This window comes from Amblyraja radiata, chromosome 15 (assembly GCF_010909765.2).
Source record: "Amblyraja radiata isolate CabotCenter1 chromosome 15, sAmbRad1.1.pri, whole genome shotgun sequence".
NCBI classification, from domain to species: domain Eukaryota; kingdom Metazoa; phylum Chordata; class Chondrichthyes; order Rajiformes; family Rajidae; genus Amblyraja; species Amblyraja radiata.
The window spans coordinates 24916109-24929739 of NC_045970.1; the positions used below are offsets into that span (position 1 = coordinate 24916109).

General features: G+C 43.6%; 1 protein-coding gene across 5 annotated transcripts in view; it reads right to left on the reverse strand.

Moving 5' to 3' along the window:
• Positions 1-13631, reverse strand: part of LOC116981101 (SEC23 interacting protein) — an 87986-nt gene that overhangs the window by 16954 nt on the left and 57401 nt on the right. The gene's annotated exons all lie outside the window — the stretch shown is intronic.

Genomic DNA, 13631 nt, shown 5'->3' on the forward strand with positions numbered 1-13631 from the left:
TACGGCCTCGCGGGGCCGGTCCCACTTCCAACCGCAGAGCCGTATGGAGCTGGTCCCGACATCATACTCACCAATCAGCTGAGCAGGAGGCGGGCTGACTGAATTTGGACGTCGTACGGCGTCGCGCGGTTACGTCATCATGCAACGGCACGCCGGGCGGTGATGTCATCGCGCAAAGCCACACGCTAGGCGTGCGCCGTCAAGACGCTGCGTACGGCATCCAGACGCTGCGTACATCCGTCGAGGCGCTGCGTACGTCCGTCGAGGCGCTGCGTACGCCCGTCGAGGCGCTGCGTACGGCCTCAATGCGGCTGTGGGGCGACAGGCCATTGCCGCGCGGGCTTTTTGGACAGTGTCAGTTTTTCGGAGCCCCGCGCGATGTCGGGACCAGCCCCGCACAACTCCATACGGCTCCGGCGATCGAAGTGGGACCGGCCCCGCGAGGCCGTACGGCTCAAGCGACCATGTTAGGTCGCGCTAGTCGCATGCTGGTGGGACAGGCCTTTTAAGCAGTATCCGTGGGAAACATAGATAGGTGGCATTTTTGGTTGGAACCCTTCTTCAGACTGGAAGGTCCAGATCCAAAATGTCATGTATCTATGGTATCCAGGGATGATGCCTGAACGGATGAGTTATTCCAGCAATTTGTGTCCAAGCAGTTTTCTTAGATTGCCCATGTTTTGACCGGATATGTGGGGGAAGGTGGGTGTGGGTTGGGCAAACTGTGGATTATATTTAAAATTCTCCCATGCATTTTAAATATAATCCACAGTTTGCCCAACCCAAACCCACCTTCCCCATTTTGTTCCTCTCATCAAAACCCCTCCTTTCCTTCAATGGATAATGCCAATATCCCACAGAATGAGTAACAGTGTTATTTAGTGATGACAATGACAGACGTGTCAGGCGAGGAGAAAGGCTGGTAGCCATTGAGCTGCAAGACCTCAAGTTTACAATCATCTGTAACTTAAGTCACTGATGCCTCTGTCTCCCTGACTGTTTCAATGGAGCTTAATGTAAGATAGGGGGACCGCACTATACATACTTTGTAGGCAGGTTAAAGGCTTCTGGACACGATTAAATCAGCATTTCAGATAAATCAACTTCCCCAGCAGACATTCTACATTTCTATAGCTATTTTTGATAAAGATTCTGAATTGACACATGCTCAACAGCATTTTGTTTCTTAACACATCCTTCTTTCACCTTGCACCATCAATATATATACCAGTATATATATTTTTTAAATTCCATGTTTTTCTATCCTATCATAAACACACAGGTTTTTTTCTGCCCATCCCATTATCTCTGCATCTTAAATCTTGCTCATCTCTAAATGTTCCTAATTATGATCCAAAGTTTACAACCCAAAGCATCAACTGCATCGTTTTCCATAAATGCTAGCTAAAATGTGGAATAATTGCAGCAATTTCTGTTTTATTTCAGTAAATGATGCTAACGAAAGTAATACAAGCTTTATATTAGGCAATAAATAGAAGCTGAAGAGCTATTTTTACTGGCTGATCTGAACTGTTAAGTTATCATGAAATGCGCACCATGAGGTACTGAAATAATATCCTGCTCATTTCCAACTTGGAACCTCAGTGAAAATATCTCTTGCATTACTCAGAAGGAATTTTAGACAATCACCCCAATTTCACAGAGAAAATATGCATGAATAGCCTAGCTTCAAATATCACATTTCACTGGCTCTTTCCATGCTTTATTCCTCAAAAATCTAGCCAATCTCAGGAAAAAAATTAAATATGCGCATCTTTTGCAGTGTGGAAAATGACATAGTTATTTAATCAATGCTGCCTAATGAAGGCTGAAATGGACTCAAATAGTATTCTACCTCTTAGCAAAGTAAAACTGGATTTGAAAACTATGCTTATTTTTGCTTTAAAACAGAAATGTATCCCAAAAATAAATTTACTTCAATCACTGCCAAATTCTTAAGCAAAATAATATTTTTTTGTTATCAATGACCAAGATAAAATTTGATGAATGGATGGATGTGCAACAGAAATTAACCAATTGCTTCTGAATTATCTTAATCAACCATGAAATAATATGAAAACCTATTTGAATATTGTTTTCAGAATCAACCAGCCAACCACTTTTAATATTGCATTGAAAGTACTTTTGGTTTCTAAATATTCTGATCACCATGATAGAGACCTAGAGTTATTCAGCATGGAAACAGACCTTTGACCCAACTTGTCCATACTAAGCAAAGTGCCTTCCCCAGCTAGTTCCATTTGCTTAAATTTGGCCCATATATCCCTCTAAACCTTCTGGTCCATGAACCTGTCCAAATCTCTTTTAAACATTACAATTGTACCCGCCTCTACCACTTCCTCTGACAGCTCATTCCATATGCGTGTTTTTTTACAATACTGGGCACAAAAAGTGTGACACCTTAAGCCCCTGTCCCACTTACGTGTCTTTGGCACGCTAATTACGCGACCTCATGGTCACGTTGAGACGCGACGGTCGCGCTCTACTTCATGCACCCGCACAGCCGTCTGGAGCACTGTGACGTCATTAGAAGATGGACACAAAATGATGGAGTACCTTAGCGGGACCGGCAGCATCTCTGGAGAGAAGTTCTTGAGTCTGAAAGAAGGGTCTTGACCCGAAACGTCATCCATTTCTTCTCCCCAGAGATGTTGCCGATCCCGCTGAGTTACTCCAGCATTTTGTGTCTATCTTCAATTTTCCTGGCCCCGCTCTGGGAAGTGGGGGCGGATCAGGATCCGCAACGACCCTGAGCCCCAGGCTGAGTTCGCCGATCGTTTGCCTGCTTCTGCTGCTGTTGGAGGTGAGACGTTGCGTCGCGCCAGGGTATTGGGCCTGTCCCACTTTGGCTGTCAGTTACGCGACAGGCCGGTGGCACGCAAAGATTTTGTTCGCTACAAAATTTCGGAGCGCCGCGCGATACCCCGCACAAGTCCATACCCCTCCGCGCTTCTCAGTGGGATAGGCCCCGCGCGGCCACACGATGCCCGTGCGCCTCAACATGACGACGAGGTCGCGTAATTTGCGTGACAAGGACACATAAGTGGGACAGGTCCTTTACATAAAAATGAATTTCACAAATAAATTATATTAACATGATTCAGATTGCCGGTAATCAAAAACCCTCACAGCGGCAGTACATGGCATGAAGTTTGAGAAAATTTGATTAATTAACAAAATTCCCTGTTTAAACATGCGTTCCTAGGTGGGGATTTTTTATTACCAATATGGTTGTTATTGTCCACCATAACAACCGTTACATGAAATTTAGAAAGTCATTTTCTTTCTAAAGCATGATAGCTGATTTCTTCACTTTTGCTGTTTTTCAACATACAAATGTACTTTCTTGCTATAAACATGGAATATGTGAGCAAATGAGCAATATTCCTGTTATCTACTGAAACGTGCGTTCCTCAGTGTCCAAGGGTGGACACCAAAATGAAAGTAGCTCATTTCTTCCGGTATTTCTTTTAAAAATAATTTCATCCCATGTTTTGAATAAACTTTATGGATGTAATTGGTCCATACATAAGAGACTGCAGGTACATAATTTGATGGAAATATAGCTACTGCAAAATGCTGGTGCTATTCGTGGGATGGTGGACACCAAAAATATTCACTAATATTGGCATGCAGCAGCTTTTACAGAATCTTGATATTAAGGTTACTCTTTTCACAGTTTCATTATTTATTGAGTTCTTCAAACTAGAACATTTTCAATCTCCTTGGGAAGTTCTTTGGGCTTAATTTACCATTGTGTTGGTTACTCTAAAATAGGGTGGGCACCAAGGGTAACCACCGTTATACTCTTTGAAATATGGCCATTCAGAGCACTTAATGCTAAATTCATCAACAGTTTTGCTTATTACCGTGAAACATGCATCTCTGCAAAGTAACAAACTTGAAAATATTTTTGAATTATAATTAAATTAATGCAGAAATAGCCTCTTAATTTCATTGTGTCAAGCATGTCACATTTTTGGCGTCCTAAAAATGTATATTTTTGAGATATAAACTGGTTGAATCAGGGAATGAATTTAATTACTAACTTGATTTTATCTCTACTATTTCTTGCACATTTGAGTAACAATCCCTGAAAAGATTAACGCCATACTACTTGAAATAGTGGAGATATGGCATTTTTAATGTTCTGTGCTAAAATCTCTCCAGTATTGTAAAAATACACATATGATCACCACCCTCAGAGTGAAAAATTTGCCACTCAGGACCACCCATTTGGAATATTTTGGAGGACCAAGAAACCAAGAACCTCTCATTTACCTCAGCAGGACAGGCAGCATCTCCGGACAATATGCGTGATGTTTCAGGTCAGGACACTCCCTCACACTGATTGTGGTGAGGTTGGGTCAGGACACTCCCTCACACCTCCATACCGCAGCAGGAAGGTCTCAAGGCCCTCTGGTTCTTCCTTGAACAGACACCCAAACAGTTTCCCTCTACTACTTTCCACATAACAGAACTTGTCCTCACCCTCAACACCTTATCTTTTGTCTTCTCTCACTTCCTTCCATTTAAAGGTGTAGCCATTGGCACTTGCATGGAACCTAGATATGCTTTTTTCTTGGTTACGTTGAACTGTCCTGTTCCAAAGGTACACTGGCACCATCACCCAACTCTTTCACGGCTACAATAACGATTGCATCGGGACTGCCTCCTGCACTCGTGCAGAAATCATTGATTTCATTAACTTTACCACTAACTTCCACCCTGCCCTCAAATTCACTTGGACTATCTCTGGCACCTCTTTATTTGGTCTCTCCATCTCTCTCCGAGGAGACAGACTATCGACTGACATCTACTGCAACCCACCGACTCCCAATTATCTGGACTATACCTCCTTCCACCCTGCCATTAGCAAAGATGCTATCCCCTACTCTCATCTTCGCCATCTCCACTGCATCTGTTCCCAAGATGAGACATTCCATTCTAGGGCATCTGAGATGTTCTCTTTAGTAAAAATGATTATCGGATGTTTCAGCCACCTCCGATATGATCCCACTACCAATCACATCGTTCCATCCCCACCCCATGCCGCCTTCTGCAGACACTGCTCCATCCGCAACTCATTAGTTCACTCATCCTTTCCCACCCACTCCCCAGGTTTCTTCCCCTGCAGCCGCAGGAAATATAACACCTGTCCCTATACCTCCTCTCTCACCTCCATCCAGGTACCCCAGGAGTCCTTCCAGATGAGACAGATGTTCAGATGGACCTTATCTACAGCACTGACTTGTCCTCCATTACATTGGAGAGACCAAGCATAGACATTGCAACCTTTTTATCAAACCCTTGCACTCGGTCTGCCAAGGCCTATTGGGTCTCTTGGTTGCTTAGCATTTTAATTCCTTTTCCTATTCCAATAACTGCCTTACTGTCCTGCATTGCCTCCATCGCCAGAGTGAGGAAACACGCATACGAGAGGAACAGCACCTCATATTCCACTTGGGTAGCTTACAACCCAAACGGTATGAACAGGGTGGCAAGGTGGTGCAGTGGTGGAGTTGCTGCCTTAGTGCTTGAAACACCAGAGACCCGGGTTCAATCCTGACCACGGATGCAGTCAGTACGGAATTTGTACCTTCTCCCCGTGACTTGCGTGGGTATTCTACGAGATCTTTGGGTTCCTCCCACATTCCACAGGCATACAGGTTTGTAAGTTAATTGGCTTGTAACATTGTCCCTAGGGTGTGTAGGATAGTGTTAATGTGCAGGGATCTTTGGTCGGTGTAGACTCATGGGACCGAAGGGCCTGTTTCTGTGATGTATCTCTAAAACTAAAACAATGTTAAGTAACTAACCAAACCCCTTCTCTCCTCCTGCCTATCTATACCCCTCCCCCCCTCCCCTGTATCCCAACTGGACACACCCATTTCTTTCCTCCTCCCTTTCAACTTACATTCCTTCCTCGGGCTTCATAATTCGCAACTCTATCTTTATCTCTCTGATCTTTTGTCTTTTCATCTCCTGCCTTTGTCCAGCCACCTGCCTATAAAAAAAGCCCTTACCTGTATCCACCTATCACCTGCCAATCACTTCCAGTCATTGACCGACCCACACCTCACATCAAGTTTTCTTCCCCACCCCATCACAATCAGTCTGAAGAAGTGTCCCAACCCAAAACATCCCCTATCCATGTTCTCCAGAGATGTTGCCTGATCCGTTGAGTTACGCCTGCACTTTGTGTCCTTTTAGGTAAACCAGGATCTTCAGTTCTTTGTTTCTACAAAGCAACTAAGGTGGTACTTTAGATCAAAGGAAGTATATATTTCATAAACTTTATTCGGCATTGTGCCTTTAAATGACAGGTTATCTGCGAAGATATACAAATTTTAAAAAGGAAGTCTTTCTATCATAACTTTCCAAATGTTTTTCAGAAGAAACAGAAAACAATAGGAATTCACACTGGAATATTGTTGTACATCCTGGGGCAACACGGTTCACAGTGGTAGAGTTGCTGCCTTACGGCGTCAGAGACCGGGGAACGATCCTACCCACGGGCTCCGTCTGTTCTCCCCGTGACCCGCAAAGATTTTCTCCGGGTGCTTCGGTTTCCGCCTACACTCCAAAGACGTACAGGTTTGTAGGCTAAATGGCTTGGTAAATTGTCCCAAGTGTGTGCATAGGATAATGTGTTAGTGTGCGAGGATCGATGGTTGGCACCGACTCGGTGGGCCAAAGTTTTTGGGAAGCATCTCAAAACTAAACTCACCTAATCCTCCAATGATCAATGAAACAACATTTATTATGGTGTCTCAGTCAATCAGTTATCTCCTCAGTTTCAATCACTGGTAGACCTTAGAACATCCACAGAAATAATTTAATCATTTCCAGTGTTGCTTCCAAAGATTCTAATTTTCATATTATTTTTCAAATATTTTCAAAGTATTTGAACAAATAAATCAAATCCTTTACATGGCCTAATGTAGCAGACAGATGCTTTCACTAACCAGTCAAAGCCAATTTGCAGACATGAAGCCATGAAAAGGCTGTACATGCTTGGAATACATTTGGATTTCCCGGTAGATTTACCAGTGGACATAATGAATGCTTCAACAGCATTCATAAACCTGTGCCAATTGAAAGCATTTAGTGGTCCATACAGGCATTGTACCGTGAAAGGAGCTCATCAGCCATCACAAATCTCACAATTAAGTCAGCTAAGTATTTTAGATGTTAAATGGCTAACATTATTTTACCAGTTGAGGTTTCAATGAGGTGATGAGTAGTCTCTTCATGCTCAGTTTTGTTCTTTAAAATATCTTGTTCTGTTCAACTATAGCATATTTCTAGGTTAAATCTTTTTTCCAATCAATTTAAAACTATTTAACAGAGCTCCTCACATGGTGGCATTATAATCAATCATATTAATTACACCAATGATAGCAGAATGGCCGTGCACATCACCTGCAACCACGTATTCCCACATTGGCAAAATTATTCTTGGAACCCAAACCAATGGTATAATTAGTTGATATGCAACTTTAAACGATCAATATTTCACTCATCATCTCTTGGACTCCTTACATAAAGGGCTGCTAAGTTGATGACACCAATATCATATCCAAAACCAATCCTCCATGCAATCTTTTTTGTTGTTGCTGCTTTGAATGCTTCTCTACTTCATGCATAATTTTGCAACCCCGAAAATATATTACCTCTTGGACTTTATTAACACGATCAAGAAAGGCATATAGATCCCAATAAACCATGACCCTGTTGTTGTAATTCTGGTCCATTTGAATGGTAGCAAGTCCTGAACTTGCTGAATGTCATATTCAGAAACATTTCCAAATTCCCAACGCTTTTGGAATGTGACAAATCTGTGAGTATGGCTTCCCACGTGCTAGTTGAAGGCAATGTGGATGAAGTCAAAGTCAATGGGGATTTATTAAAGGGAAAGAGTGTTTGGCAAAACTACATCAGTTTTTTTTGAGGACCTTCGATAAAGTCTCAATAAGAGATTAGTATATGAAATGAAAGCACATAGGATGGTGATAATACACTGGCAAGGACTGAAGGTTGTTCGAAGGACAGCCTTCATCCTTCTGCATGCTGTCAAATTGATGATCTAATCTCCACACACCCTCACATTTCTGATTGAATCTGGGGAACCTTCTTTTCTTCTACTCTCATTTTAATTTTCATTGATATTTTCTCTCTTGGGGAATCCAGCCTGTTTTCATAACCCATCTTCCACGTTCCTTGCACTGAACTGCCAACACATGCTTCACAATTCTCATAAAAATGTAAATGCACACCACATGAAATCATTGCATATTTTTGATTGTACAGAACTTAAACACGTACATTCACTTTAATCGGCAAGATTGCACTGAGCACCAACGCAGGTTAAGAGGCCGAGGAAACGTTAATTATTGAACAAACTGGGACTTCTCCACAAATTGGTGAGCAAACTACAGCAGAATCTTGAAAATAAAAAACATGCATAATGGGATATCTTCAAATAATCTAATTTCACAGTTTCCATGGTACGCTTAACATGACGGACAATAATCCTAAACAACATGTCCACTGATACAGATTGCTTTCCCCCTGGGATCTCAACTAAATAAGATATTATTTTTCATCGGTACAAGAGAACTCATTAATATTTAAAAATACCTTCTGTTCATCGGTCAAAATTTACTCATGTCCACAAGGTGCTTCAAAACAAATATAAGATATTTGTGAAAAACCAAGAAAATAAGCTCCTGCACTGAAAACAGCAGCAGCATTCCACGTCTTTCACTTTACTCTGGTCAAAAACTGGTGACAATGCCTTGCAATGGTAAAATATCTTTTCAACAACCAAAAATTAAAATAATATTTTCATTATTTAAACTCTCATTGGTACAGTTATGAAACCCACATTTTAGCATGGTTGCCACAAGTAGTTAATGGAGTTCCAGGTGTGTCTTAAAAGTTTAATTTAGTTTAGAGATAGAGCATGGAAACCGGGCTTAGTTTAGGTTAGAGATACAGCACGGAAACAGGACCTTCGCCCCACTGAGTCTGCGCCGACCAGCGATCCCCACACATTAACACTACCATACACACACTCGGGACAATTTACACATACCAAGCTAATTAACCAACATACCTGTACGTCTTTGGAATGCGAGAGGAAACTGAAGATCTCGGTGAAAACCCACGCGGTCATGGGGAGAACATACAAACTCCGTACAGGCAGCACCCATAGTCGGGATCAAACCCGGGTCTCTGGCCCTGCAAGCGCTGTACAGGGCCTGTCCCACGGGCATGCGACTGCATGCGGCAAGCGTGACCAAACCGGAAGCGGGGACCGCGCGGAGGTCGAGTGATCCCCGTACAGGGCCTGTCCCACCAGCATGCGACTTCATGCGGCGAGCGCGACCAAACCGGACCAAACGTCAAATGATCCCGTACGAGTTGACATGAAGTTCGAGCGAAGTTCGCGGGAGGTTCGCGCTAGGCGTACGCCGTCAAGACGCTGCGTACGCCGTCGAGGCAGTGCGTACGGCCTCAATGTGGCTGCGGGCCGGCAGGCCGCTGCCGCGCGGAATTTTTGGACAGTGTCAGTTTTTCGGAGCCCCGCGCGATGTCAGGACCAGCTCCGCACAACTCCATATGGCTCTGGCGATCGAAGTGGGACCGGCCCCGCGAGGCCATACAGCTCAAGCGACCACGTTAGATCGCGCTTGTCGCATGCTCGTGGGACAGGCCCTTAAGGCAGCAACTCTACCACTGCGCCACCACTGTCTTCGGCCCACTGGGTCTGTGCCGATCATCTATCACCTGTTCACACTAGTTCTATGTTATCCTACTTTATCATCGACTCCGACTCCCTACACACCAGGGGTAATTTATAGAGGCCAATTAACCTACAAATTTGCACGTCTTTGGGATGTGGGAGGAAACCAGAGGACGCGGCGGAAACTTGTGTGGTAAAGGGGAGAACGTGCAAACTCGGCACAGAATGAGCACCCAAAGTCAGGATCAAATCTAGTGCCGCGTGAGGCAGCAGCTCTACCAGCTGTGTCACTGTGCTGCCCACTAGGGAGAAAGCTTCCTTTGCTAATATATCTGCATTCTACAGATTGAACTTCAGCCCATCATTGCCATTCACTACACTCAGATTTTAGGTTAAGAGTAGCAAACATGCCACAGTGTTTCTTGCATGAAGGTTTATATTATCTTCAAATACAATTTCAAATCTGCAATGTTCATAGACAGAGAGCTCCACATTATGATCAGTTCTACAACATGAATAGACATTGATGGCGTAATGTGACATATTATTTTGAAAGGAGGATATAAATGAAAGGATAGTTATGCTGCATGTTTTGGACTTTACAGATATTAAAGCACTGTAGTGCAATGTGTGGGCAGATTAAAGTCATTGCTTTTGTTTATGCTATCCTTAAATTTAAAGAAGAGGCTCTTCACAATTGACTGCCTTAGGAACACTACAAACATGTAACCGACTCAAATTATTCCAGTGTAAGTATTGACATTAGTATGCAGACAATTGGCTCTTCAGTAACTCACATCCCTTTGGGCTGTTGTGTAGTACTTATAATTTGGCAGATGAATTGTCATCAAATCTCCAGGGGTGAACATTCTTTCATAACGCCAGTGTATAACCCTGCATTTACAGATGCACCTCAAATCTGTTTAGAAAATCCCTCCCAGCAACCCTGGAAATGATCAATTCATTTTGATAATTCACTCAAAAAAATGTAACCCTCAAGAAATAGTTTAACAATCTTGGACAGACAGCAATTCTGTACACCTGGAGGTAATTATAAGGCTACATTTTAATTAGTAGGTTTTGAAAAAGGTAATAGACCATGACAGCAAATTTAAACATTTTGCAACGGATTTATGAATGGAAATTCATACTTAACAAATCAGCTGGAGTTCTTTGAGAATATGACAATTAAAATAGTTGAGGGGGAGCAAAGGGATGTGGATTTTCACAAGGCATTTGACAAGATTCTGCAACGGGGTTGTTCAACAATGTGGATTAAGAGAGTTATAAAGCACAGAAACAGTCCCTTCGGACCAAATCGCATTGCAGACTAAGACCCCCCATTTAAGCGGTGTTTGGCCCATATTCCTCTAAACCTTTCCTATCTATGCATTATGTCCCAATGTCTTTTAAATGTTATAACACCTACCCCACCTACTTCCCCTGGCTGCTTGATCCACATCTCCACCACCCTCTTTGTGGTCACTCCTCACATTTCAATGAAATCTTTCCCCTCTCGCCTTAAACATCTTCCCTCTAGTTCTTGATTCCCGTACTCAGGAAAAAATACTATGCATTTATCCTATCTATTCCCATCACGACGTTACACACCTCTGTAATTTCATCCCTCAGCCTCCTACGCTTCAAGGAATCGAGTACTACACTGCCCAACTTCTCCTGTATCTTGTGTCCTTGAGCCCTGACGACTTTGCCTTGATCACTGGTAAGGTTATACTGCGTCCCAAGCAAGCTACATAAGGCGATCTTAGAGGTGAGGGAAAACATGAAGGAGGAGGGACATGGCAGTTGCCTGCTTGTGTGGAAAACCCTTATACGATTGTGCGGCCTAAGTCAATCCTGAGCTGTGAATGTCCGCACATCAGGAAGATGCATGTCACAAAGTGGCTCTGATGTGAATTATATAAAAAGGCTATAATCAGTGGTGGACAATCTTTCAGAAATGAGGCTGCCAGAAGTTGTAAGCAAGAATGCTCCCAATGGAGCCCCATTAATTGCAAAATACAAGGTGCTGGGTGAACTCCAGGGCGGCACAGTGGTGCAGCGGTAGAGTTGCTGCCTTACAGCACCAGAGACCTGGGTTCAATCCTGACTATGGGTGCTGATTGCATGGAGTTTGCCTGTTTTCCGTAACCATATGGTTTTCTCCGGCAGCTCCGATTTCCTCCCACACTCCAAAGACGTACAGGTTGTAGGTTAATCAGCAAAATTGTAAGATTGTCCCTAGTGTGTAGGATAGCGTTAATGTACAGGATGATCACTAGTCAGCACGTCTCAGTGGGCTGAAGGGCTTGTTTTCACATTGTATCTCCGAAGTCCAAACTCAGAGGGAAAGGCAACATCTATAGAGGAAATGGACTGATGACATCTTGGGTCAGGATTCTTCTTTAGACTGGTTGGGGTCAAAAGGGTTTCGGCCCGAAACGTCGCCTATTTCCTTCGCTCCATAGATGCTGCTGCACCCGCTGAGTTTCCCCAGCAATTTTGTGTACCTTCTTCTTTAGACTGTAGTGTGGCGACACCTGGTGACAACTCAAGGTCACAACGAACCATCGGCTCTAGAGGGTGGCGACTTGGTGTGGGAGGCGCAAGTCACAGGGTCGGTACCTGATTTGTTATTTAAGGCCGGGCAACGCCCGTGTCCTTGAAGGAGTAGGGTGCTATATTAGAGATTAAACACGTCTAGTGCACACAACTCGTGTCCGACTAATTTTTGGCTGGACTCCTGTGAGTCCCCACTACAGTAGTGCAATTAATTGATGGTTAATTGCCAATCTCAGAATAAATTACTCTAGTGCTCATTCAAGGTCCTGGGTTGCACCTGAAGGGTCCAGTTTATGGCAGCCAGAGGGGACTTGTATGATGCGAGCCTTGTGTTGTTATAAGCTGTGCAACTGACACCTGGCAGGTGGGCTCGGGTAAATTACTCAAGAAAGTGGAGCGCAGGAGGCTGCAGTGTGATCTTATAGAGGTGTATAAAATTCCAGCTCAGGACTCTTCTTCAGAGTATTCATAGGTAACTGCGGAAATGAGAGGTTACTTTTGGTGATTCTTTGCTGCTCTATAGGTCAGTCATTTTGCAACCTTTGAGCTTATCCTTCTCATGTTTTACATTTATTTATTCAATTTCAGAATTAGGGGGTTGCCAGAAAGGCCAGCATTTATTATCGCTCCTAACTGTCCTTCAAGTGGTGTTGGAGAGCTGCCTTTGTGAACTGCTGCAGTCCTCATAGTGCAAGATCTTCCACAATGCTATTGGCTGGGGATTTGTAGAACTTTTATAGCTGGCAATAATTAAAAAACTGACATCCCATTTCCCAGTCAGGAAACACTTACGACTTGATTCCCATACCCAGGCAGTGAAGAAAGCGGATGGCATGTTGGCCTTTATAACAAGAGGAGTCTAGTATAGGAGCAAAGAGGTCCTTCTGCAGTTGTACAGGGCCCTAGTGAGACTACACCTGGAGTATTGTGTGCAGTTTTGGTCCCCTAATTTGAGGACGGATATTCTTGCTATTGAGGGAGTGCAGCGTAGGTTTACAAGGTTAATTCCCGGGATGGCGGGACTGTCATGATGAGAGAATGGAGCGGCTGGGCTTGTACACTCAGGAGTTCAGAAGGATGAGAGGATATCTTATTGAAACATATAAGATTGTTAAGGGTTTGGACACGCTAGAGGCAGGAAACATGTTCCCGATGTTGGAGGAGTCCAGAACCAGGAGCCACAGTTTAAGAATAAGGGGTAAGCCATTTAGAACGGAGACGAGAAAACACTTTTTCTCACAGAGAGTTGTGAGTCTGTGGAATTCTCTGCCTCAGAGGGCGGTGGAGGCAGGTTCTC